Source organism: Colias eurytheme, chromosome 4 (genome assembly GCF_061535395.1).
Source record: "Colias eurytheme isolate Ceu_HAF_F1 chromosome 4, ilColEury1 Martin Lab GWU primary, whole genome shotgun sequence".
In the NCBI taxonomy this organism is placed as follows: Eukaryota; Metazoa; Arthropoda; class Insecta; order Lepidoptera; family Pieridae; genus Colias; species Colias eurytheme.
In genome coordinates this window covers 2,076,125-2,103,867 of record NC_142983.1, presented here as the reverse complement: position 1 = coordinate 2,103,867, position 27,743 = coordinate 2,076,125, and the positions used below count along the sequence as shown (strand labels likewise).

Below are 27,743 nucleotides of genomic sequence, written 5' to 3'. Positions count from 1 at the left end.
GTCCTAAATTGCCCCTTAGACACTACTTAGACTATTTTAGAAAAGTCTTTTATGTATGGACGGTAAAATTCAAAATAGATAAAGAAAAAAATACAGTTTTTTCGGTCTTCGGGAGTGAAAATCTGTTTTTTTTTTATTAAAAAGGTAAGTAACGTAAGTATATTTTAATCACTTTTTAAAAATCAATATTCTTAATATTCTTATCAAGCTGTATTAATAAAGTTTTCAACGTTCTCGTATTTCCTTGAAAAATAGAAGGAAAATCAAACTTAAAAACATATGACCTTAGTTCGAGATATGTCATATCAGTGTCATGGGAAGCTGTCCTCAAATATTAATAGAGGTGGGAATCTGGAAGCCGCGTTTGTATTAGACAGTAACTGTCTTAGTTCTCATTCATTAAATATCATTTAATTTCGAAGACTAGAGTGACACTGGCGAATTCTGTTATGTTTTCAATTGTATTTTATTAACTTATCAGAAAATTAATGCAAGCTAAAAAACTCTACTTCAAAAACATCCCTAATACCATCTAATACTAAGCATATTTTATTTGCTTTTTGAGTTTAACTTACATTGGAAATCACTCAGTACCTATGTATTCAAGTTAAGCTTTAATTTGTATTAAATAATTCAGAAATAACTCTTGCTTCACAACATTAAACGTAAACAACGCATATTGATAAACATTTTCTGAAATTTTTACAGAAAGTGGCGGATCTAAACCCTGCATTCTTACAAGCTAGTCGAGTGCAAACGAGCCTTTATTACTTAGCTCAGTCGGCTATGATTTATGTCTATTAGCTGTCTACAATTGATGAGCTCGTCTCAGAAGTGTCGTGTGTCAACACATGTGTTTGTATGAAGCTTTACTTTGTATTCAATCAATTCTCAGGAACTTTTGTTTATAAATTAAATTACGAATTAAATTAATTAAAAGAGACAGTGTCGTCGGTTAGAATAAAAGATGAAATATGATTCAATTGGGATTTTGTATATTCGTATTAAATTGATCAGATCGTTAAGGATTTATTATGAAATTCATTAATAACAAGACTTTTATTAAATAAATAAATTACTGCTATAAATTACTGTTTTACGTCCGATTTCTATCTTATTTTAAGTAGTAGATTTTATTAAGGTTTCCTATTCCTGTACATGTAGCTCAGGTTCAGGTTCACGCCTTTTCATTTTTACACAAATGCATAATTAATATACATAAAGAAGAATCGTATCAATTTTAAAACACCAAAAATTCGATTCATATGAGTGAACCGACGAACCGTTAATTGGGCAGTCGAGACTTAACTCCAAGTGACTTCTAAGTAAGTATTCTCAAAGCATCATTCAGCCATTGAGTGACATTATACTAAGTGCGTCTGCTTAGCTAAGTACAACTTAATTTTATCCTTTAATTTCGTAATCCCATTCCACATCAAAGGTAGTGTGCTTGACATAATTATATGGGGGTTTTAAATGTATAGTTCTTTTAATATTGTTCTGTTATTGAGGTCGGCTGCATCGAGTTATATTGTATTATATTTTTTTAATCAAGCAAATGTTTTGTATGTTTTGAAACAAGTATGAATGTGTTGTTGTCTGTAAATAACAGTACTTGGCCTATATCTTGTCTAGGTTATCCTTTTTATTATTTTGTATATTTGTAAAATGTCTTTGTTAAATTAATATTTGTGCGTTAAACTTATAGAAAGATTTGATTCTTGGTGGAGAATAAAAAGTCAGGATACATAAAAGCGATGAAAGTACCGAAGGGATATGACTTCACTTACGTTTTAGGGACTTTTTATACCTTTTAGTGACCACTCGCATTGATTTTAAATAGCCCTATTGAGAATCACAACTGGTTAAATCTTATTGGATTACGTAATTATAAAAATTACAACATGTAGGTATAATTTCGAAGTATATCAGTACCTAGGTATAATCCTTAAACTAAGAATTTTTTGCATAAATAATTTTGAACCTAAGCTACATTCGAGATTTTTCTAGAACTTTCTATAGAAGCTATATACTTCGTGGTACATGTAGAAGTTAGTTCTAGCTATCTATTTTTCCATAATAACATAAAAAAATTCCGTCTCCTAGACTAGGAACGAGGACTTTCAAAAACACCATAGCAAGCACTCCTGCGTTATTTGCAAGCAACAATGACATGTAACAAAAGAAATGCATACCTATGCATGTAGATGCAATGTCGAGCCGAAATTTGGGACGTAAATAGTATTATAAGGTACAAAGCAAACTGGGAACGTAAATTAATTTAAATTATTTCAACAATTTGTTAATTATTATATACTAACTAGCTTTCTGGCCACGGCTTCAAAGGAAAGTAATATATTTGTACCAAATTTCATCTTAATCGGTTCAGTGGTTTAGTGCGTGAAAAAGAAAAAGACAGATAGAGATAATATAATTTCTCTTATTTACAGAACTTCCTGAGATCAATTCATTCAAAGAAAGGTACCAGAAAATTCGGCATCTTAATATTAGACAGAATATAATTTTTTAATAGGCAAAATATTTTCACCAAGAATTTTTACCACATTAAATATTAGACTTAAGCAAATCTCAAATTACTCAGCACTTTTCCTAATTACGTCGTCCATGTAATGCAGCACATTATTAACGTGTGATGTGCCTTCAATGTGGACGATATTGATTAGTCTGTACCATTCAAATCCGTCCAAATGACCGTACAAAGACGCTTTGCTGTTTATTTCTGGCTTTTGGAACTGCACTCGTATTTTGTATGTATGTTTGTCTATTTACATACCTACATAACCTATGGCATGGCAGTATTTAATATGAGTACCTGAGCAGCAAATACGCTATAAAATTTCCTGAAAATGAATAGGTATTATACACAATTTTGAATGTAATACATTGAAAAGAGCTAAAGTTTCGTAGGTTGTAGAAAATTATCTCTGGAATAACTTTATAATATTTTTTATAAATTCTTTCATCAGTAAAAAGCTACAATAACAATAAGCAAAAATATTTAGTATAGATTTTTTCAGAATAAAACAGGGCCGTGTGGACCGAACTACTAGTTACCTAACAGCGAAAATATTTATATAGATATTATTACTGCACATTCTGGCAACATACTGCATGCATACTGGGACGCATTAATTATTTTGTTCCAGTCCTATTCTTCTTAAGGATAACTCTATTTTATTTTAGCTGCCTTCGGTCAACGCACATGCAGTTGGTACACATGAAAATTATTAGTAACTAACTTTTAAAAGGAATTTTATACGTGAAATACAATAATCAGCTAAATTCAGTTTATCCCCTACAAACAATAGAGTGTAAATAAGCAGCGAGTACTGGCCACTCATTTTATAAAAGTTGAAACTCTTCATAAATTATTAAAAAAGCATTTGCTTTTGGCGCCCTTTACGTTTTGACGCTTTTAGCAACTATCCCACAGTACAGACGGCTCTGTACAGCTTTAATTAATGTTTAACTAATGATCATTAAAATCTGTGAACTGATATTCCATCTGTATGCTAATGACACGTCAACTGGTTGTAAAAAATGATGCTTATGATATTTTTATCTAACTAAACTTTTTCACCTTCACAAAATGTAATAATATTGAAGTACTAACGAAAATTCTAGATTTTGTAAATGTTTTCTCTATATTTAACTTACAATTTATTTTTTTAAAGTCTCCAGAATTACCGCACGAATTTATTAAGTAAACTCATACAAGTGCGGGCTTGAATTACATAGAAATTTGTTAGACTTAGGGATTGTCGGAGTGTCTGTAACTTGATACTAGCCAGGGCCGCATTCAGGGTTTTAAATACGTGCAGACAGATATATTTCTTCTTCTTCTTCTTAGTCGTGCACTCTTGACAGAGTGGTCTTGGTTATGGTGATGGTGCTCTATTCCTGTTAGATGTGGTCACTTCTTTGTTCGCTCCCTGTCCAACAATACGTCTCCATTTCTGACGATCGGTAGCATTACGAGCACATTCTACAAGGCTGGACTGGGTCGTTTTACCGATAAGGTCGGTCCAACGTGTAGGTGACAATAATTACAAAACAGTATTCAAAGAATCAAACTAAAAATTTCCAACCTCTTTAATATTTATTTCGAAAAAAGTTATGCCTATAGGTAATAATACCCTCTATGGGTTATATATTGATTTACAATAACGCCAATATGATTATCTAGCTATTTGCTCTTTCATGGTTCCAACTCAAGACACTTTAGGGCCCCATATGCTGCCACCCTTCGAAGTCCAGCCCTGGTACAATAATTCTTTGTACGTTAGGACTGCAATCTTCAAAGAGCGGCGCCCTTTGAGTGTAACAATTTGATGATTTGAATTTTTCATATCTATTTTCTTGAACGGTAAGAGGATATTTTGTTGAATTTTTCAAGAGCTCCAAATTGTAGGTACGCGTTATTCGATTCAATGTTCTTTATGTTCAGCTTTTTATGGTTCACTAGGTACTTTATTTGAGACTTGTGTACATATTATATTTAACACGCATATGTACATACATATACATTTTATACTCTACAATCTACATTATTTTGTAGTGTTATTATATTATTGTAAGAATATTTTCTACACTCATATATAACGAAAGAATTTTTTGAAAGAGTAAATGGTAGATTTAGGTTATCTAGAGACTAGTAGAGGTTGAACATCGTGGTTTATTCATATTAAAAGTTTCAAGTGTTAATCTTATATTTCAAAGTTTAATTTATTTATAATTGAAGGTAACTCAAACCTTAACAATACACTAATACGTAGTTAAAATTTAGCAGTTTAATTATTTTCAAGTCCTCAATTTTCTACAATTTAAGAACGAAAGGGTGAAATTCAGGCTTCTTAATGAAACCTTAACAAAAGAGAACAAATTATACAAACTAATTTCGCAATTAAACAGTTATTAATTCATTATACAATGATTTTATTATTCTCTATTGTAATTTTGTTTTGTTGAAAATTTTAAGATGTTTCTAATGACTGATATTAGCTTGATATTTCATTGCAATTATTTTTGTATGTTTAAACCGAAAATAACACACATCTGTTTATTAAAAACGAACAAACAAATCTACGTAAGAAATTTGACCATGGAATTTTAATAAGCATGGAAAGTCTACATTTAGAATTTCGGCAATGGCGACTAATTTCGACAGAGAGTATCTACCCAGTATTCTAGCTGATAGTAGAAATCTAAGTAGTTACTAAAACATGCTTTATTATCTCTATAGATCATAAACTCTCATAGATATAAACACATGTAAATAAAAACCCTGTTTTAGCCATGTTACCAATTTCCAAGCACTCAACACCTGAACATTTAATTAAAACCCGGTTAGCAACCGCACAAAAGAGTTAAAAGTAAATTATTTTAATGGTCGTGTAAAAATACGTAACACATCATCCGTGGAGCGAAGCCCAGTGCATTTTCGATGACAACAAATTATAAACAAGAGCACGTGTGTGAGTTTGTAAGTTACAAGCGACAGCGGATATTGAATACTAGCTTTCCGCCCGCGGCTTTGCCCGCTTTGTCTAAAACCTAATAAATTATATACTAAAACCTTCCTCGAGAACCATTCTATTATATCCATTAAAAAAAACCGTATCAAAATCCGTTGCGTAGTTTTAAAGATTTAAGCATACATAGGGACATAAGGACAGAGAAAGCGACTTTGTTTTATACTATGTAGTGATATCATTCGTACTTACTAATTGATTTCCATTTCAATAAATAAATAAAATAAATTTCATCCATACTTACTAGAATGGGAAAAATGTATTAATTTGTTTGTTTGTCCTTCTATTACGTCACAGAATAACATCACAACGAAGCCATGTTATGGTATGATTAATTAGTCTATTATGTATTATGTAATCTAGATTAGTCGTGATTGAAGAATTCCTTAAGATTTCAGATGATGAATTCTTTTTTATTTAATTAAAGTCTTCAAATAAGTTACAAACCTATATCAAACAAAATAATATTCTAACCGCTTCCACATGTAACTTGAACTACACACTAAATATTCCATTGAAAGTGCTGCGTGCGACCTCTGCTGGAAACATAAGCAGGTACTAAAATAAACACCAGCACATTTTTCATTTATGACAATATCTATATATCGATAGCTAGGCGTATAAATTATATTTCTTTTTAAATGCTTTTAGCGATGTAACGTTACGTCAAGTAGTAACTAACTATATAGACACTAACTAATAAAAATAAGAATACAACATCCCTAACTATTTTATCCTAACGAATAGCATAGTATAAGTTCTCTTTATACTATGCTAATACTAAAATCACTACATAGTATAAAACAATGTCGCTTTGTCTGTCCTTATGTCCTTACTCCTTATGTAAGCGGATTTTGATGCGGCTTATTTAATAGATAGAGAGAGAGAGACAAAGCGGGCGAAACCGCGAGCTAGTATGTATTAGATAAAGTTTAAAGACAAAAAAGAGTAATAAACTACCTACTATCGAATCTAAAAATTTTCCGGAAAACGTCTATCAAGTAATGAGTATTATCATCATCACTACATAGTATAAAACAAAGTCGATTTCCCTGTCCTTATGTCCCTATGTCCCTTTGTACGCTTAAATATTTGAAACTACGCAACGGATTTTGATGCGGTTTTTTTTAATAGATAGAGTGATTCAAGAGGAAGGTTTATATGTATAATAACATCCATTAAATAGTGGAGAAGTACTGTTATTTTTGAGGTTTCTAAAGTGATGTCGTAAAAAATTACATTTTTTCCGCTTACATTGCAAACGCAGGCTGAACCCTACGAGTTTTATCAAAATAATGTACTAAGTATTATACACATTGAAAAGGTCTATAGAAAAGTCCGCGGTGGTATATGTCTATCTCTTATGGATAACCCACAATAACATTTTTTTGTCATTTACTTTTTACGAAGAATAATGGCTAATTTTCGATGCGATTTTAACCAATACAGCATTAATCCTTAACCAATTAAATACCTTGAATACATTGTTCGTTTAATATAGATCTATATGGCCCTTTACACCGTATGATTTAAGTGAATATTTTCGAAGATATTACAGATTTAAAAATTGCGGGACGTAGCGTTTGCGGCGGTACCGGCCGGCCGCCAGGCTATCTATACGAAGTCGGAGCGGGCCGCTATGTTTTTAACCGACTTCAAAAAAAAGGAGGAGGTTATCAATTCGGCCGGTATGTTTTTTTTTTTTTATGTATGTACACCGATTACTCCGAGGTTTCTGAACCGATTTACGTGATTCTTTTTTTGTTCGATGCGGGATGGTGTCGAATTGGTCCCATAAAAATTTTATTCGGATAGGCCCAGTAGTTTTTATTTTATGAGCATTTTTGTATGTATATTTGTAAATGTTGCAAATGCAAGTTTGAAGTCGGTTGTTTTTAACGCAGTTATCACTTGTTATATACAACGTTCACAGTTTTTCTGTAGTGTATTTAGTATCAGCATTGCACCCGTGCGAAGCCGGGGCGGGTCGCTAGTAATTTATAATAAAAACTCCGATGGTTTATATTGTCCCAAAAGAGTCGTAAATCTCGACCCTCTAATTCTACCAAAACATTATAGATCTTAAATTATGGATTTATATTTAGATAGATATCAGTAAAAATGATGTATTGGTGCTGTAAACAATAAAACACCCAAAATTGTTCAGTTATTGACGAGAAATAGCGTGTAGGTAAGTATCTAGAAAATCATAATATAAATACGTATAGTATACCTACCCTACATTGGACATAATTCCTTCCTAACAATCATAGACATAACAGGTAAACATTCATAATATGTTTAAGGTATATTAATTAAAACAAGAAATAATTTGAACCTTCCAAAGGCTAATAATTTAATAGACTAGACTAAAAGCCATCTCAATGTTAAATGAACGCACAGCAATTGACCTGACTTCTATCTAGATTTCGTGCGAAGCCAGGATATTGCCTAGCTTCAAACCCTGCTCCTAGGGGACATTCAAGCACCATTGTAGGGATATCCTTGGATAATAAATACTGGATGCGCTAAAATAAAGTTTTATTTTATACGATGGAAGTGTATTTTAAAATGTTAGATTGTATTTAACTGAACGATCACTTAGGTAAATCGTATAATACCATGGATAATACCTACGAATGTTTATCTACTCAAACTCAAACTCAAACATTTATTTATTCAATTAGACTTCTTCGAGAAGCACTTTTGAAAGGTCAATACATATTTTTAAAATTTACCACCGATTCGGAAAGCAGTATCTATGGAGAAGAATCAGCAAGAAACTCCATAGTTGCTCTTTTAAATCATTTCAGTATTACAATTTTAATTTTACAAAATATGTAAGTAACTGTACGTATATATACATATCGCACGCTGAGAACGAAAGTGACCTAACTCAAAATTTTGCAAAAATGAGTTATACTCATAAAATGACTCAGAATAAGGAATTCTATAGGTCTACCAGAATCTGATGGCATATTTATATTTACGAAATAAAAGATTTTCATATGGCAATTTTATTTGACAACTATCAAATTGGTTGTCAAACTATTTGTCTTCTTTGCAATTGATGAATAATTTTTAGGATTTTGTCTAAAAAATCTTCGAAAATGTCGAAAAAGCCGCTGCGATCACAAGCAAGAGGTGTTGTTTATAATGTGTATAGAAAAACATTCGATGAAGAAGGGTCAAACACATCACAATTTACAATTTTGAATATTTTATTGGTAAATTGGACTTACCCGTTTTGATACTTAGAATAAAAAATATTATAAGTAGGTAACTATAATATTGTTTGTTGATTACAATATAATTTTATGAAAACTTATTACAGGAGTTTCCAATACGGCTATTCGTCAAGTCCAAGCTGTCCAAGTCAATTTTATAATGTGTGTATCTTTAATACTTACGAAAATAAACATAGTTTTATTTTATTTTTATTTTATTTTATAAAAAATTATTAGCAATCTAGTTTTGATCTGCATTATCATTACATCCATATTTTTACATGGCATAATGATAATGAATATATAAATATACTAACGGTCCACCCCGGCTTCGCCCGTGGTACATATTTACGTTTTCTCTACATAAGAACCATCCTCGTACTTCAAGGAATATAAAAAAAAAGAATTATCGAAATCGGTTCAGCCGTTCTCGCGTTATGCGCTTACCAACACATTTTGCGATTCATTTTTATATATAAGAAGAAGATAGGTATGTGTAAATAATAATATGTATTACATAGATAAAAGTAATATGTATATTATACATGTAAGTATGTACCTACATAATATTAAGTGGATATCTCATTATTAAGTACAGTATTGTTCACTTATGTAATGTGACTATAAATGATGTTGAGGACAAATTAAAAAAAAATAAGCAGTATCAAGATCGTTCAGTCCATTTTCCCTAGGGTTGCACACTCAAAATTTTGATTTCCCAATTTGCCATCAGATTCTGGTTTACCTATATCATCTAATAAATCAAAAACTATCCTATGTCACCTAGAAACCGAAAAACACGTATGTTGCGTCTCTTTATAATTTGCGTATTTTAAACGTCCCTCCGCTAAAATAGTGACCGTTTTAGTATTATGTCGGCACGGTGATTACATTTCTTAGTTTTAAAGTGGTTTAATCCTGATTGCGGCGTTTATTTACCGAAAGGTAAGTAAATATTTTGTCGATGTTCTAATCCTAACAAGACCGTTATTCGTATTAGGTCACTTTTGTACTAAAATGCAGTTTTTGTATTGTGACTTAAATCATATTAAGTCATTTTTGTATTATCAACTATTCTAAAGGTAACGACATATTTCTCGTTATGCCTGTACTTTATTAAATGCTTTCTTTGTTTAAGTGTATTATGTATAAATAGGCCGTTTTAATAATATTTTGATAAGTTAATTTTATGGCGTATTAAAGTTTATGTCGTTGTTTCAATAATAATTTGTTTAAATATTTATGTTTAGGTCATTATATGAAGAGATTAAAGATGATTTTATATTACAAATGGTTCAAGAAAATGAAAAAGAAAACGAAAAATTCATACCCAAAAAGTTATCATGAAATACAAGAGTTTCCTCGCTGAGTGATCATCATCATCTGAGGCTCTACAGCTGCTAGTGGGCCTTGGCCTGGTCCAGTATTTTCTTCCAGATCTCTCGGTCCTTTGTCTGAGTTCTCCAGATTTTCACAGCAATCATTAGATGCCATCCAACCATCGGAGCTTCGGCCCATCTGGTTTTCCATAGAGAAGCCGCAGAGGTGCCTTCTTGTCGTCCATACGTGCCTCGTATCCGGCCCAGCGTAAATGGCCTAGTTTTATGGTCTATAAGACATTCGGCTCCTTGTACATTTCATAAAGCTCATGGTTATACCGCGTTCTCCAATGTCTATTTTCCAGCACAGCACCGAAAATCCGTCTAAGGATTTTTCGCTCGAACACCGCAGGCAATCCTCATTTTTTTGCTCAGGACCCAACTTTCGGACCCGTATGTTAGTACTGGTCTTAGTAGGGTCTTTTATAGCAGTACCTTTATGTTTCGGGATAGCAGTTTCTATCAAAAATATCTTAGAAGGCCGAATCAGCCATAATTCGTTTACATATTTCTGCAGATATTTCGTTCTGGTTTGTTATTAATTATGCCAGGTACACAAAGTCACGTACAGCCACGAACTTGACTTGTAGACCGAGCTTTTGGGCAGTTTTGTCTATAGCAAGATATGCGTTAACAGCAGTAGAGGATCACTGCTGGTAGCGTCCTCCCGATCCAGGTCTATATCATCCGCGTATCTCAGTATTTGTATCTATTCGAAAAATAAAGTGCCCGATGTCTCAATTTCTGGAATCTCGGATGCATTTTTCTAAGGCTATGTTAATCAGAAGGCTGGAGAGCGCATCACCCTGCCTAAGGCCTTCCATTGCCCTAAAAGGTTGCAAGATAACGACGTTTTTTTATTTTTTTAACGTCATTGCTGTAAGTGACACCAATTGTGGTGGAATGCCGATCTCAGTCAACGCTTGGTACAGGAAATTTCGGTGAACATTGTCGTATGCAGCCTTAAAATTCACGAAAATAATATGGTGTGTTATGACATTGAACTCAAGTGTTTCAAAATCTGATCAGTAGTCGAACGGTTAGGGCCCCAAGCGTACTGGTAGTCGCCTAGTTTGTCTTCTGTGTATGGAGATATTCTATTGAAAAGGACATAGGCGAAGATTTTATATGCCGTGCTTAAAAGAGATATACCGTGATAATTCTGGCAATCAAATATGTCACCTTTCTTGTGCTGTACACACCGCTGTAATATATACCCTATGTTACTGCGATGTTCCACTCATCGGGCGTATTAGATTATATTAGAAAAACTTAACTATAATTTTTCTTATGTCATTGTTGTGGCAACCCTGTACTTAGTCTGTGGTTCATGTACCTATGCAATGTGTAAGGCAATGTGCTTTTAGAAAGAATAAAGAAAAGTTAACAGGGCGTCGTTTCAGACTTCCACACCTGGACTATCAGCTTATAAAATTTCTCCTTAAAGCTAGTTTCAGCATATTTAAGCAATTCCACAGAGATGTAATCAGTTCCTGGTGGCTTATGATTTTTGAGTTTCCTAATGGCCAATCTAACTTCGTCTATTTGTAGGCAGCGAGATATCTGGGATGTTAGTATAATTTTGTATGGCAGAAGGTGTTTCAGCAGTTTCTGTGCTATTTAGCAGTTCTTGGAAGTACTAATTCCATCTTTTAATAATATCGTTCTTACTATTTAGTAGCTCACCATCTTTACTTTTACAAGCTGAGGTTCTAGGTTTGAAATCTTTCCTACCTCTATTAGTTTGGCTGTAAAAGTTTCTCGAGTCCTTCGTTGAGAAACTTTTAGCAATCTCTTCAAGTTAGTTGACATCAACACATTTCTTCTTCTTTCTCTTGTGTAGTTATTTTTTTTCCTTCGTCGCGCTTTATGCTCTCTCTCGTCTGCAAGTGTAGGTCTGCTGTAACGATAGGTATGCTTCATTCTTTTCGTTAGTAACCTTTTGGCATTCGGCCACTTGTTTCTGCATCGTATCTCATTACCTAGATTTTCACTCGCAGCTGTTAGTAGAATTTTACTTAGTAGGTACTTTCCAGGATCTTACTTGCGTTTTGTTCGCTATTTATCTATCTGCTCTGAGCCAAAATTTTTAGATAAACTTTCACTTTAAGAGGTGCGAAATAAAGCTTATATGCTTAGCTTATGTGCTTTGTTTTATACTACATAGTATAAAACAAAGTCGCTTTTTCTGTTCCTATGTCCCTTTGTATGCTTAAATCTTTAAAACTACGGAACGGATTTTGATGCGGTTTTTTTTAATTCATAGAGTGATTAAATAGGAAGGTTTTAGTGTATAATTTATTAGGTTTGAAACAAAGTAGGCGAAGCCGCGGGCGGTAAGCTAGTAATATTATAAAGAGGAAAGGTTTGTATGTATGTATGGTTTTCACGCATAAACTACTGAACCGATTTTGATGAAATTTGGCACAGATAATCTTTATACATTGAAAAAGAACATAGACTACCTTTTATTGCGAAATATGTACCACGGGCGGAGCCGGGGCGGACCGCTAGTTCCTAACTAAAACTGCACTTTTGTATTACTTTTTTTAATTAATTATACTGAAGTATAATTTTTTGTTGATTAATAATACCAATATTAGAGTTGATTGCCCACAGGTATTAAGTAAATAGTAAAAATGAGTCTTGAAACAAACAATAAATATAATTTCTTAGTTAACATTTGGTTTCATTAGACTACTTCCCATTAATATTTTAATACTAAGTTGACATAATTCAGGTTACGTCCAAATGCATGCATAGAACAAAAATACTAAAGTGACTCATTCCCAAACTAGTCAAAGATGATTTACAAGCTTTCAGTACTAAAGTGACGCAATATCTAATGGTAATTTTTAAAAAAAGATAAAAAATATTTAAATTTAATTTAATTTATTTTTTATGGATTGTATGGGTGGACAATATCCTCGTTAATGATATCAGACTTTAATATCTTATATAACTTTGCATGCGAACAAATTATGACATGATTTGTAAATAGTTCTGTAAATTACGAACACTTTTTTGATGATTCCCAAAAAACACGAATTTCGTATTAGGTCACTTTCGTTCTCAGCGTGCGATATCATATGCCAAAGAACTGTCCTGTGGTTTTTACGCGACAACCCTCCATGGGTTTTTATCTTCCATATATATTCCTAAATGCTGTAATAGGCTCTCTGAACTAATACGTTTTTTACATAATTTTTAAATTTAGCACTACTAAACTCTTTAATACTATGAGGAATTCTGTTGTAAAAAAGTATACCTTGGCCCATAAATTAATTTTTTAACTTTAGCTAACGTACCTACATAATAATATAATCTTCTGAAAAACTAATGTAAATGTAAAGAAAAATTGCCATAAATATAATATTGGAAGAATAACTAATCCTTTGTAGAGTAATTTTTGGAATATCGAAACAATTCGAAAAAATAATAATTATTAGACAGATACATAATTTTTAAAAGAGTGAGTTGATTGAATAATTAAAGGGTACTATAGAATTATGTTAAGAAAGTTCCATACTGCAGACAAAACGGTTCATTAAAGTAAAATTTAATAAAAAATAAAAATATTATTGGCTCTTTAATTTTTATCTACCTACTATATCAAACGATCTTACTTCTATAATTACCATACATTTTGCTTTTTACAGAATTTATACCTAAATATATTTTATTTTTACACGATCTAGTAAACCTAACTCCATCATTCATCTTGCATTAAGCATTGAAACGGCCATAATGCAGGCACTCCGGACAATACCCAAGTCCCAATATTTTGTAGCGGGGGTCTTCGTCTCCCCGGCGATCGATAACGTTCTGATAAATGATGAATGGATGGTCTGATGGACGTGGATTATTGTCAAATATATCCACTTGATTGTGAAGTCATGTAATTTACTTAGAAGGTACATATTTTGAAAATCTTAAATAAAATGGCTTTTCCGATAATTATAAATTTATAAGTTACCTAAGTTTTAAATGTGGGCTCATAGTGCGTGGATATTGTAGAATATTTGCCTAATTAATTATACCTATTATAAGTTATTATTGTTTTCATGTTTTATACATTAATTTCAATGTAATTTGTTCAATGCCCTCGAAATATCGCCATTAATAACCAAAAATAATTGTTGAACAAGTAGCATAATATGTACTTTTATATTTATTCTACAAAAGAAAAAAGGACAACAAAAGTGGTCAAAAAAAGTTTACACAAAAAAGATTACACTGTATGAGGTTATATATAACTGACGATAAAATACACTAATTTCGAACTGTTTCACATCGTCAGGATGGCCGAGCGGTCTAAGGCGCTGCGTTCAGGTCGCAGTCCACTTCTGTGGGCGTGGGTTCGAATCCCACTTCTGACAAATTCCTTTTGATCTTTTTTTTTATTTTACGAGAACTTTTATAAAGAATAATTTTTACCGATATGTATTAGTATAAAAGAGTCTTCGTAGTAGTTAATTCGTAATTTTTTTACCCATCTTAAAATTACACTATCTTTGTAAACTAAATTATTTATTTGTGATACAATTGAACTTTTTTACAATTATAATTTTTTTAAACGATTTTATAATATTATATTAATCATTTTTTTTTAATAATTTCAGTTGCATATTTTTTTATTTTATTTATGTAATTGGTAGGTACAATCCATTTTGTGAGCGTCAAAACAAACACACCACATTTTAGATAAGAGCTAGCGCGCACGAGCAACTTTGTCTCCGCAACTATTTTGTCTCTCCCATCAATTTGTATGGGGAGTTGCGTCGCTGCGTGCGCGCACTTTCATACTAGCCCATGGGTGGAGAGACAAAATAGTTGCGGAGACAAAATAGTTGCGGAGACAAAGTTGCTCGTGCGCGCTCGCTCTTAAAGTCTTAAAATAAAAATATCACATCAATACAAAAACGCCATACATTCAAAGAATTTAAGGTCAAGTGCGTAAGTTCACGATTGGCACAGATAAAACAAAGCAGCCATAGTCTATTATCTCTGCTCAAGACTGAATCAGCAGCTATTTCGGTACTGTCGCGATCAAATTGTTATCATGTGTAGGATTTCTAGAATTATCTTTGTAGAGATTTTCTTGATACTGTGTAATAAACACACTATAGAGGTTTATTTAGTAAAATAATTAAATCCGTATCACTAATATATAAAGTTGAAGAGTTTGTTTGTTTGAACGCGCTAATCTCAGAAACTAGGTACTGGTCCGGTAAAATTCTTTCGGTGTTAAATAGCCCATTTATTAAGTAAAGGCTATATATACGTATAATCAAAGACGATAAGACCAACAGGAGCGGAGGAATGCGGGTAAAATTGCGGGGCACAGCTAGTTCATATTAAAGTTCATGTTGATAGGTATGAAGAATTGTTCCATTTTCTACCAGACGCACAGTTCCACCATTAGACCACACGCCGTAAAAACCAGTTCCATCCGCACCATCTGGATGGTTGGCGCTCCACCACCGTGCGCTCAACTCGTAACTTCCTTCCTTTTACGGTGAAGTTATGGAACGACTTACCACCTGCAGTGTTCCCGAACAACGACATTGGGGCCTTCATGAAAATAACTTATTTGTTATTATTATTTGTCGGCAAAACACCTGTAAAATTACCAGTGTTTATGGGCGGTGGTGACTGGTGACCACTTAACATCAGGTGGCCCAAAATCAATTAGTATTTCTATAGCTTATAATGCTATTTCGTAAGCTACATCACTGCCAACTATCGTGAAAATCCGTTCAGTGGTTTTCTGGTCTAAGAGTCACAAACATACATTCTTACAAACATTCACGGTAATAATATTAGTAGGAGTGCACCATAACCTAGGCAAACCATACAACACATACACAAATACCTGCATACATTTTAAACATGCTGTTAAAATTCGCGACAGGAATACCAAGCAATTATGAGCAACGTCCGTTTCTTTGATCCAGCCACGTGGATCCGCTGGTCAGTTATAGCTTTTCTTAGTAACACTTTGAATATGTACAAACGATATTCATCTTTATTACAACGAAATAAGATTCAGTGAGAAGTGTGCAAAAATAAGGCAATCCATATTTTTTTAATTTCATCATTTATTGGCGCATTTCAGTCTCAAATATCCGTGCAAAGAAAAACCTTACGGAGACAAGTTTATGGTGTATTTTTGAATTACCATTTCCTGAAATATTACGAATACCTGTAATCTTCATAACTTTTGTATTTAACATGATCAAATATGAAGAATTTTATAACACGATATTACACTCTACATGCTACATGCAAGTAATAAACAACTTTATTCTGATAATCATAAGATTTTTTATCGTGCGATAAATGAAGAACACAATGCAGCAATGCATGCAATAAAATTGTAGACACCAAATAATTATTAAGATATGCAAATATTGCTTACATCTTATAGATGCAGTATAATATGTTTAATAATATGTATCTATAAACAAAAAACTCTACTTTACATAAAAAATAATTAGGAAAGCTTTTCAAGGCAGGCAGCTCTCGTACTAACTTCAATATATACATAGAACATAATGCCTTGCAACATACCTAACACTAACCTACCCTAACATTCACATAGTACGAAATATTAGTTCATGGGATTTTATCTTCTACATCTTTGTAATTTGGATCAATTTCGTCTGTTTGTTCTGTGGGAATAGCCACTGTTGACGAGTGTACAAGCGTGAACAGAAATCCTTGTTCAGTCTGAAACATTGAACTGTTAATAGCGGACAAATTATTTCAGGATATTGTTAAATGGAGTGCGTATTTGTGTTTGTGAATAATGAATAAATTATGAAGCAGCTTTTTATGATATAATATTTTCAGATAAATTCATAGAAAATGTAGGTCTACTTATATGTAATCTTCTTATAGGTATATAAAATTCTCGTGTCACAATGTTAGTCTGCATACTCCTCCGAAACGGGTGGACCGATTCTCATGAAATTTTCTGTGCATATCGGGTAAGTCTGAGAATCGGCCAACATCTATTTTTCATATGTACCACGGGCGAAGCCGGGGCGGACCGCTAGTATACTTATATAATCGTTTGTCTTAATAGGTTCCTAAAAGAATTAGAAAAAGTAGGTATTTATAGTTTCCCGTAACTATTTTATTATTATGTTATCCCTTCAAAATTGGTTTGTTTGAATGACGCAGAAGACTATAAATATTTGTCTATTTCCTTGCCCAAAACTAGCGTTAGCTACTATTAAGTATTCTGTGCCAAAACTACAGATTACTAATATAGTTACTACATATATAATCAAAGCTCTATCTTTCTGTGTTATATACCTACCTATCCAAATGAACACAAATAAAAAAAATGTTGTGTGGTTTTATGAAACCACGGTAAAAGTGAAACTGTTCGAACGGTTCCGAACACTGCTTTGTGTAGCGCATGTCGCGTGCCGAGTAGGTATACCTACTCGGCAGCCGCGATACACGCGACATGCGCTACACAGACCAAAAAGTTTGAGACGATGTAATAAAAGTTTCACTTTAAAATTTTCCCTAAGCATCCAGATATTATCCACCTTGTGCCTATGTCTTCGCTTATTGGCGTTTCCTTCGAAAGTTCAATTAAAACACCTCAAATACCGTTTGCAAAAATTTTAACCAGCACAGAGTCTTCATATCTCAACTTTACTTAATGCCAATAGTAAGGTACTTGGTTCTCCTTATACTATGGTACTTGTAAGGTACTTGTATATTCAATTAATCATACATATATTATATTATCTGCGCATGCAATTCGTCACTTCAACCGGATTCAGTTGATTGAGACCATATCGGATTTACAAAGGCAGCACGTTTGATGTCAAATTGCACATGTGGTATTTATTGGCGATGTTCACGATCTCAATGTGCTAGCTATAAAGATAATGCAATACGCAAATCTGCCGATTTATTGGGATTAGAATGGTTATTGGTGGGATAAATCTTGGAAATTACGGTTAATTATATTATGTCATATTTATGAACCCAAAATAATTCAAGAACGAACTGAATTAATTTATAAAGTCAGGTAAAAAAATAAGGAGTCTATTATAACGATAACATAATGTTAAGAAGGAATACAGAACTACACGAAGCTAAGTTAGCTAGTTCCAGTAATTTTTAATAAAACTTCATGAAGAACTGAAACTTGATAATGAACCCGGGGAACGTTTGCAATCCATTCATGAAATTTCGATCAGATTTTGCTAGAATTCGATATGCCTACAGATTATAACTTATTACATAAAATACATACAGGTTACTTTTTATGAAGCTGCCGAGAATAGACGCCGCAGGCTAGTAAATAATAGTCCTTCTCGTCCTTACAATAAAGTATACTTTCTTACGACATGGAGCTAGTTATTTTCATGGTTTTAAGATCTCTTTCATCTCATATTAACCCTCCATATAAAACAGTAATATATGTGTTATGGGTCAAGTGTGTAATTGGACATTTTGTATTACATCGAAATTAAGGGGAAAATTTAATTGTTGGTTTCTAATTGTTGAACCAATTAACTATAGATATTTTAAACTTTGAATGAAATTAATATTTTTTTTAGTTTAAGTTATTTATGTCTAATTTGATATTATAATTTATGAATGAGTTTGAGAAATGGTAGGTACCTATACGTAGATATTATGTACTTAGTAAAAAATTTTATATGGGTGATGTCGTTGATTAACTGGTTATAGCAAGCAGTTTTGTAGTTCAGAATTGCATTATTGACCATTTACTTACGAGGTTAAATCATTTAAAATTTACACCCATTTGAAAATATTTTTTTTGTAATTGTTAAGTAAAACCACGGTTAAAACGAGACCGACTTCAAAATATTAATAACCCAAATTTTTACGTCAATCCCATTGACACCCTCATCAATATTCATCATGCCCGGGAATTATTTATAATGCCCGAATTAATCGCTTGCCCCATAACATATCTGTGGTGTTTGGTATATACCTCGTAAGTGCAAAAATGGCCATTTTTTGTTTTTTGGCCATCTATACTGATAAAAACGTCCTCTTTCGTTTGGTCTATGTCACATAAGCCTATTGATAGTAGAAATACCTTAAATAGGTTGTATTAAAACCACTTAAGTACAAAAAAAAATATTTTTATTTGATACAAATATATTAATTTAACTTAACATAGACTTGTAAAACGAATACTCAATCAACGAACGGCCATTTACAACGTAAGAGCACTTAACATAATTAGACCAAACTTGAATAATTATTATCATCACTTAACTTATTTGTACCAAATCAAATAAAATTATTTGTGAACTTAACAGGTCTTCTCTGAGTTCTCCCTTACTTAAATATAACGTTATTTGGCACATAATTTAAATCTTCAGACATTAGGTCTCAAGCCTATCACTACATAGTATAAAACAAAGTCGCTTTCCCTGTCCCTATGTCCCTATGTCCCTATGTCCCTTTGTACGCTTAAATCTTTGGAACTACGCAACGGATTTTGATGCGGTTTTTTTTAATAGATAGAGTGATTCAAGAGGAAGGTTTATATGTATAATAAGATCCATTAAGTAGTGGAGAAGTACTGTTATTTTTGAGGTTTCTAATGTGATGTCGTAAAAAATTACATTTATTCCGCTTACATTGCAAACGCAGGCTGAACCCTACGAGTTTTATCAAAATAATGTACTAAGTATTATACACATTGAAAAGGTCTACAGAAAAGTCCGCGATGGTATATGTCTATCTCTTATGGATAACCCACAATAACTATTTTTTGTCATTTACTTTTTACGACAAATAATGGCTAAATTTCGAAGCGATTTTAACCAATACAGCATTAATCCTTAACCAATTAAATACCATGGATACATTGTTCATTTAATATAGATCTATATGGCCCTTTACACCGTATGATTTAAGTGAATATTTTCGAAGATATTACAGATTTAAAAATTGCAGGACGTAGCGTTTGCGGCCGCCCGGCTATGTATTTTATACCCGTGCGATGCCGGAGGCCGGAGCGGGCCGCTATATTTTAACCTATACAACGTTCACAATTTTTCTGTAGTGTATTTAGTATCAGCATTGCACCCGTGCGAAGCCGGGGCGGGTCGCTAGTTATCTATAAAGAAACATGCATGTGATGCAAGATCTCTTAGACTTAGTGTGTTCAGAAACGTTTACCAATCTTTGAATCGATTTGGTTAGATTGGTAAACGTTTAAAAAGCCAAATAACGATACCTACACGCACAAGGTTTGATTCTTTGTCTCTTCAAATTCATTCTTTCATGTCAGATTAGAATAGATTTAGAAAAATCGGAGCATAAGGCAACATTTCACTATGAAACTAAAAGATAAAAGCTGTTTGTTTACAGATTCCAAATTTAACTGCATCTGTAGCCTTTTATAAAAGAAACTTTGGACTTTCAATTTAAAAATCCGCAAAGTTACTACTAAACGAACATTCCATTATGTTATGTATGAAGGAATAGCTCAAAGAGGTGCGGATAAAATCGCATCATGCTTATGGCATTTTATTAACCGTTTGGCAGAAGAAGTAGAGTAGCTTATTTTATATTCAGTGTTTTCCAGGTCAAAAACGGTATAATATCTTGCCTGTTAAGCAGATATTGAAAGATTCATTCAAAAAAGAAACAGCACCATCTCCGTTCCCCGAGATAAATGAAAATGACCAGCAATCGCCATGATGTAAAATTAATTAATGAATCTGACTTCTTTCCATTTTCGAAACTATTGACTACCTACTCATTTTATCAAAAGAAATACTGCAACAGACAAAACTACATTTGGTTAGAACTGTATTTTCTGGTTGATGTATGAAAAGTCTAATGACGTAGATTTTAAATACTCTTTGAGTGAAAATGAAGAGTTTCTGTATTTCTGGTTTAAGAGAACTGAGAAAAGATAGAATTCTCCGAAGTGGCTTTGCCATTGGCCTCTAATGAGCCTATCAATATCGATGCTCTGAAATTCAAAGATATCTTAGATCTCCTGCCAATAAGTGATCCAATTTATGATGATTATTTCAAATCATTGTCTCATGGTCCGACTATTTCAGGACAGTGATGACGACTATGAATGAATGTTGTAGTGGTACGTTTTACAAACAAATTTTATTTGACTGGATCCAGCTCGTAACTATTTGCAGGGTAAAGACATCTTCTCACAAGGAGAAGGCATGAGCAGTAATCACCATGCTTGCTCACTGCTGGTTGGTGATTTCAGACCAAAATCTCGGTTGCCATCACGATGTTTTCCTGTTATTAGAAATGATGATGTTTTCTTGTTATAGAAGATGTATCTCTGGTTATTAGAGAATTTACTTATGCATCCGAAAAAGACACATTGGTACATGTCGGTTGATGGGATCGATCCCGCAGCATCTAGCACGGCAGGCAAGCGAACAACCGTGACTTCTGAACCACACACATACACACACACTACTTTTAGGATTTTACTTTGTAGAGAGAGTATCAGAGAATTGCATATTGCACGAAAATCACAATATTTCCTGGCTTTTCTATGAGTACTTATTTGTGGCAAATCACACTCCTATTCGTTTTTGTTTTTATATATGGTTAAATCTATTTGTATGGAAGACGTTTCCCCATAATATTTGTTTTTAATGTCTGTTTATGTCTCCGTCGAAAAAAAAAAAGAAAAATCCTTTCCATTAAGGTAAAAATAGGAATAAATACTAATTAAGAGTACAAATAAATATGCTCTAATCCACTTAAGTACACACGTTTTAGACATTTTCACATCATTTTCACATTTTTTCTTTTGGTACAAACATGTTAAGTAACAATTACTCTTGAACTAGAACATTTTTTTTATTTTTTTTGTAAGTGTTCAAAACTTGAACATAATAGACATTTAAATATCATAAATTTGTTTTACTCAAGTGTTTATTCCGATCTGTAGCAACAGGGTAGCAACCGTGAAAACTTTCAAACGCTCATACCCAAAAATCACCATTTTGCACTTAAGTGGTACGTACCAAATACCACAGATATCTATTGTCGATGGACCCTCACAGTTAAATTGCGGATAAATGACATCCCCTTGTGGGGAAATAACCGCAGGGTGGTTTCGTACCTAATTTCGCGGACTGGTAGCCTGTCAATCTCAAGTTTTTAGGTCTCAATGTTTTTTTGTTACCTAATTAAATTGTGGGTTTATGTGTGGAATAAACAAAAAATGATTTAAGCGAAAATTGTCTCGCGCTGTCAATGTGCTCTACAATCTACCTAGAGCTTGTTTATATATGTATTTTAAAAATAAAATATCTTGGTAAATATTCGTATTAATGGTATTTTCAAATAAAAATTTGTGACAATTATTTTGTTATAACGTAACATATTATGTTGTTGGTTTTTAAAAAACCAATATTTGAACCAAATAAGAAATTGCTTCCAAAATTGGTGCGAAAAAATTTAACCGCGTATGTGGTGCCATCTAGTTGTTTTAAATCAACACTTCTGTACACACGACATCGTACCATCGTGCAAAGCTTGGAGAAGAGATAGTTTAAGCAATCACCGCTAGATGGCGCAGTAATAAAATATGTATTTGTCACCAAAATGTACGGTCTACCTATAAAATATTGAGCATATTTTTGAAAAACTTGAAGTAATTATTATGGATATTAACTATCTATTATTAAAAATAATCAATTGTCTTTAAAAATACATTACATCATTCCATACATAGTACAAATTACAATTATAAGGAAAATAAATCTATGTGAAAAAAATTTGAATGAAAAATGAAAAATGTATAGGTACTTAATCAATTACTTATATCAATGTATAATTATTTTATATGAAAATCTTTTGAGTGCAAAGTTTAGAAACGATAAAAGCTTACAAAACAAGGCTTTACACATAACAATGTTTTCATCTAAAGATAGATTCTCCCAAGATAGATCTCCTAGGTCCTTTATCCACACAACGTCTTACCGTACAAAGAGATGATTGATTAGAACTAAAACATTGCCATACTACATGAATAAAGACTATAAATATTGTGAGAAATATACTTCTGGGATCGTGTGTATTGTTACTTGATAAAAATGCATTTAGACTTTAGAGATAGACAGAGAAATATGGTAGAGCATGAATTTACAGATAATATTTTATTTAGGTACCTAGGTAGTAGGTAATAGGTATACAGTATATGTACTTACTATTAAAAATCTCAAACTCAAAACCTATTTATTCAGCTACATTTCGTTTAGAAGCGCCTTTGAATCGTCAAATTAATATAGAAAACTAGCGGCCCGCCCCGGCTTCGCCCGTGGTACATATGAAAAATAGATGTTGGCCGATTCTCAGACTTACCCGATATGCACAGAAAATTTCATGAGAATCGGTCCACCCGTTTCGGAGGAGTATGCAGACTAACATTGTGACACGAGAATTTTATATATAAGATATAACAGCTTAGTTAGGTACCTCCGGTTCGGAATCGTTTATTTAAAACTTTTTCGTTAGTACCTACTTATACGTTTACATTGTACTTAGGTAATAATGATCTTATATTAATTTATTCCCTATTAAAATACAATCCCAATAGGTACCTACCTAATCTTCTGACTCCAATCCTCTTTAAATTTAGATAACCTTAATTTGTTAAACCTATCTTACAAAAATCAGTGACAAAACCAAATTTATTTAATCATTAGTGTACTCTTACATTAAATATAAGCAAAATTGAATATTTCCTACAAAGTGTACGCAGGAATCTTAAAATTTCCTTTTATCTCGAACATCAGACGAGCGAGACTGCACGGAATTTGCTTACGCTTTGATAAATTATTTTAGCTCGCTTTTTATTTGTATGAAGCCTGATTATTTTATTTAAATTACATTTGTTTACAGAGAGAATACGAAATACTTGTTTATATTTTTTCTCATTCCCTAACGAGTTATTGAATGCAAGAATTAGCGAAGCCATTTTACTTCAAACCTACATTATATTTTCAGCATATTCAAAATATATTGTAAATTTTCGTGTATTAATGTTCTTAACTACCATGTTTTTAAGTACAATTAATAAATTATTTAATTCGTATGGAACATATTTTACGGAAATGGAAGAAATATTTTCAGGATATTTTTTGTATAATATTTTGTCTACTTTATTATTTCATTCATCGAAGTCCAATAGTCCACTTCTATAAATTTGCCCATTCTCGACGAAGAGATAAAAATAAATGTTCAACCGTAATAACTTCTTTGCTACGAATCCGGTCTTAGGCAGCGAAAATTCAGTGTCGTTATCAGATAGATTCAGAAATTAGTAGAGCTCCCATTTTAATTTGAAAAACTTCGATCATCAACTCGAAGTTAATAATTCGAGAAAAAAACAATAGAACCAATATGAAAGAACAAGAATTAGGACAATGTATCGTACAACATAATTATGTATCGAACGGTATCTAATATATAAATAGAATAATAGATAAGTTCCAATTAGTGTGAAAAAGTAGTTATTTTGAGAGAGAGCATGTTTTTCATGAAATATAAATATCCGCAAGTAGAATCAAATGTAACGGAATCAATTTTTCTCGTAGTTAAATGATTGCAAACAATATTTAGATAACGATTTTTTTAAATTCATATATGTACCTACAATGAATTCAACAAATGATTAAACCAAAAATATTCAAAGAGGTTTAATTACCACGTCAGTTCTGGAGCTTTCATTATCTGTGGAGCAGAAGCAAATGGCGGGAAATCAGAGATATTTTGACGTTGTAAAATAAAAATAAACGAACGAACAGAAGGTCAGGGTGAATTGGAAACCGATACGACACAGCCCCAATTTGTTGAAATGTATTCAATTATGGATATTTTGGGATTTAGGGCGCGAATATCTTATTTCGTATACGTGGTTTAGTTTTTAATGTAGTTTTGCCCACTATACTACATTGTTTTTGTGTTATATTTTATGAACTAGCAAAAACGTTATAAAAAGTTGGTTTGGCTCTGGTAATGTTATCATACCCAAACCTATTAGTGTCATACTTTCTCAGTAAAGTGAACCATGAAATGTAGAGACTGTGGGATATTCCTGTGAAAGACAGAGAAACTGATTGTTTAAGTTGGTTTCTTCAGCCCTGTGCAGAAAGGCAGACAAAGTTATTCTGATATTTCAATTTATTTTCTTTAATCTTACATGAACATGTTAGGAGGTATGTTAGAGCTTCAAAATATCACTAATATTGTAAAAACCACGGCTTTAGTACATTATTATTACACATTCAAACAGTCTCTTTCTTAATCAGCTAAGTGCAGCTGTCACAAACAAACATAAACACGAAATATTGTGACAGATGCTACATTTACTTCCGTTTCCCCAGCTTTTGTCAATTACTGTTAATATTTCATGATGCATGCAATTTAAGTTGTTTTGCGCGATAATTTATTGGTGTATTGTTGCAGGCGAGAACACAAGGAACTTGTTTATTGTAAGGGTGTTAATATGTGGTAAAACACTAGAGATCGATAAGTGTATGAACAATAATCAACTGCAAGTTTTTTTATTATTTATAATATAAATGGAATGATGAGCAAGTTATAAATAAAACACAGAAAATTATTTTCAAACTCCTTTATTTCATAGGTCCCTTTCATACTAGTCAGATACCTATAAGAAAAATCAAGAACTCAATTAACTTACACATACCAATTTCATAAAATAAATTATGTAGATGCACACCTATTTTTATATACCGTACTTCAAAATGTTACATAATGTCTGCCTTGATATTTATACTTCATTTGAAGAGTTCCTATTCTTTAATCAAACAAAAAAGCGCTCCAACTACAATAAAAGTAATCATTCTATACACATTCAGACAATTTTAATTCCACAATAGCTGAGTATTGCATTGACGTGACCATAAGTCATGAGGCAGAAACGCCCTTTTGAGATGAGATCTGCCCCTTGCGATTTGCCCCAGAGGTCAGATCGACTCACGGTAATCATGTCACCGAAAACATAAAAGGGGCTTGGTTATTTATAAACTAGACTTTATATTATTTTGAGAGGTTTTATAAGAAATTGGTGACGCATGTCGTTTTATTTTGACGCTATTTTTGGAAATATGAACTTAGGATTTCAATCTGAATTCAGTTTTGATTTTTTGGGATTAATATAAACGCACTATTTTTTTATCTGTTTGTGTTTTGCACATATTTCGAAATAATTTATTTTATGTTAAGTTTAGGTTATTGTTTCAAAGTCATTTTCCTACAGTGTTATAGATTTTAGTGTGGGAGCGCTCGTGTCAGAAGTGAAACTTTTTTGGTAAGATTCAAATATTACAAATTCGTCGCCTTACTCCATGACGTGACGGTATTGTCATGACGCGACCGTGAAATTTTACTCTCAACGCGCCTCTAGAAGTTTCACTTCAAAAATTAGCTCTACATTGTATCGGTTAGCCTTTTTAACTAAAAATTAAATAAACTAAAACTACTGTTTTGTTATTTTGAGAAGTTACCAATAAATATTCCTTCCAGGCATCAAACCTAGCTCTATAGTAATCTGCAATCTACTACCGTGACCAATCAACATATCCAATGCAGCTTTTGAACTTTGAGAAATTCGATCTCAGTTAAACGTACACAAAACACCGGCTTTAGAAAGGGATAAGTAAATCAAATTATAGTGTTTTACAATAGGCCGTTTTCTAGTGGAATGACGACTGACGTGAAATGTTATTTTGTATATTGAAGTACATAATATTATGTAGAGAGGCCTACTTAGTTAATAATTGTGAAAGTTGCTGTTATTTTATTTTGAAAATGCAGAAAGACTACCATTGATAATGTAATAGATAATGTACAGAAGGCGTAATATAAGAGAGGGAGTAACATATTTTTATATTGGTTTTGAAATGGGTTGATTTAGATAATGAGTTTTATACATATTAGCTTTAATAATCATAAATCTGTATAGGATTTTTTAATATGATTTTTACCAAGGATTTTCAGCTTACTATACGAGCATCGCTACTTAGATAATTAATCATTTTAATGGACATACTATGCAAAATATTTAATTTACTTTGTGTAAATATATAATCCATAAACTAAAAAAATTGTGCACTTTCAAAGTAAAACATTAAATAATTCAATATTTTAATTCCATTTACTTATCATCTTTATTTGACTTTTTGTTGAGTAGTTTCATACAAAGTTTGATTAAGTTAGTTGAATAAATAGATTTCATCGGTAATTTAAAGTAATAACGAAACTAAAAGAAAAGTAAGATCCCGCATAGCCGTCATAAATAAGACGCGACGCCAAACTTCTGAGATTCACATTTTGAGGTTTTGCAGGCTTATTCTGGTTTACTTTTACCACAAAATATAAATTTTAAAAATTACATCGATGTTACGATGGGATATATTTTACTTTAAATATTTATAATTATTTTGTTATAGTATGAAAACAGAGGGTTGGAAATTTACAACACCTGTACCTAATGCAATTCATCAATTCATACTTGCTAAGTTCTTAAAATTAATTTCAAAATAATT

General features: G+C 32.3%; 1 protein-coding gene and 1 non-coding gene across 2 annotated transcripts in view; both read left to right on the top strand.

The window, feature by feature from the left end:
• Positions 1 to 27,743, top strand: part of LOC149908754 (kinesin-like protein CG14535) — a 303,719-nt gene that overhangs the window by 23,257 nt on the left and 252,719 nt on the right. The gene's annotated exons all lie outside the window — the stretch shown is intronic.
• TRNAL-CAG (transfer RNA leucine (anticodon CAG)) lies at positions 14,454 to 14,537 on the top strand. The gene has a single exon. It is a non-coding gene; the product is annotated as a tRNA-Leu (tRNA).